Here is a 1852-nt window from a genome sequence, read left to right as displayed (position 1 = left end):
TGGACTACATGAGAGTTTAGCAACATAGCCATTACTCCAACTACTAGTCTCCCCAAGACACTTTTAAGACTAAAAAGAGGCATGAAAATTATTTAAAGTATATACATTTTAAAATATGTATATATTGCTTAACAAATTGACTTTATTAAATGGAATGAACTATAAAATAACTATGAAAAACAATTTTTAAAATATTTTAATTGAATTTTTAGTCCTCTCTGCCTCTAGTACCTTTTTTCTGTTATCTCTTTTTTAAAAAGTTTGTTTTTATCCATGAGAGAAACCATGTGCATGTGTGAGAGAGAAGCAGACAGATTTATGCCTTCAACAAGGCTCTATCACATTGTTATCTCCTTCACCAGCCCTCAGGGTTATCAGGATGTCGGGATTGTGCAGATCTGAGATGCTTTCAACTGGGGGTCTGATCCCATGGTCGGCCATGTGGCTTTCAGTGCATTACTAGTTTTGTCACTGAGATCGAGCCAATTTACTGTTACATTTGGTAGAAAAAGATGCTTATGGGGCTGTTAGGTGGCATAGTTGTTTAGACCCTTGACTCCCACATGGCCAACCACACAGTTCAAGTTCTGGACTTGGTGGCTTGCTTTCTCGTTTTCCCTCTATCTCTCTCTCTCTGTCTCTCTATCTCTGATAAGCATGCATGCCTTGTACAAAATTAAAAAATAATAACAATAAATAAATAAAATTAAATAAATCTTTTTTATAAGAAAAAGATGCTTAAGGGGACCAGCAGGTGGCATGGTGGTTAAGGCTCTGGACATTCCCACATGGCTGACTGTGGTTCAAGTCCTGGACCTGCTAGCTTGCTTTCTTACTTTATCTCTCTCTCTCTCTGTTCAAAATAAAATAAATAAATGAATAAATAAAATTTAAAATTCTTTATAAAAAAAGAAAATGATGCTTAAAAGCAGTTTTATTAATACATAGTTTAGACAGAAAAATCTATCCATTTTCATTATAAAGTTCAATGAATTTTTTTTTTTGGGGGAGAGGTTTTCGCTATAGGGCGTGTGCTCCCTGGAGACAGACAGAGAGAGACATAGAGACAGAAAGCGAGAAATCACCCTCCAGGGGGGATGGTCACGCTGCAATCCCTTCTCCTCCATTCTCCTCTCGGGATCTTGGGCACACATGCACATGCGCCCGGCGTGAGTTTTAAGCCACCGGGTCTTGGACACGAACCGCGGTCGACTACGTGGGAGTTCAGCAATATAGCCATTACCCTAACTGCTGGTTCCCGTAAGTTCAATGAGTTTTAATGTATTTATGGAGTTGTACAACCATCACTGTCACATAATTTTGGAACATTTCCATAAACTTGGGCTCTGGCTAGTTTATTTTTATTATTGTACAGTATTTCTTTGTATAAATGGATCACACTTTATGTATAATTCTGCTGTTCATGGCCATGTAGATTATTTCCAAATTGGCTTCCATGCATATTGCTGCTATGAACATTCTTACACGTATCTTCTGACACACCTGGGGACACATTTATGTTGCATATATCCATAGGAGTGGAATTCCTAGGTAACAGACAAGCACATATTTACCTTAAGTAGATTATTATAAATTGCTTAGCAAAGTGGCAGGGTTTTTTTCCCATTTTTTTGTACAGGTTTTTTCTATAGGGCACATGCACTCGCCAGAAAGACAGAGAGAGATAGAGAAACAGAAAGTAAGAAATCACCCCTCAGGGAGAATGGCCACGCTGCAATCCTTTCTCCTCCATTCTCCTCTTGGGATCTTGGACACACATGCACACGCGCCCAGTGAGAGTTTAAGACATCAGGTCTGGGGCTCAAACCGTGATTTACTATATGGGAGTCCA

Source organism: Tupaia chinensis, unplaced genomic scaffold (genome assembly GCF_000334495.1).
Source record: "Tupaia chinensis unplaced genomic scaffold, TupChi_1.0 Scaffold000448_1, whole genome shotgun sequence".
NCBI classification, from domain to species: Eukaryota; Metazoa; Chordata; class Mammalia; order Scandentia; family Tupaiidae; genus Tupaia; species Tupaia belangeri.
The sequence above is the reverse complement of the archived record's forward strand: the minus strand, read 5'-3'. Positions refer to the sequence as shown.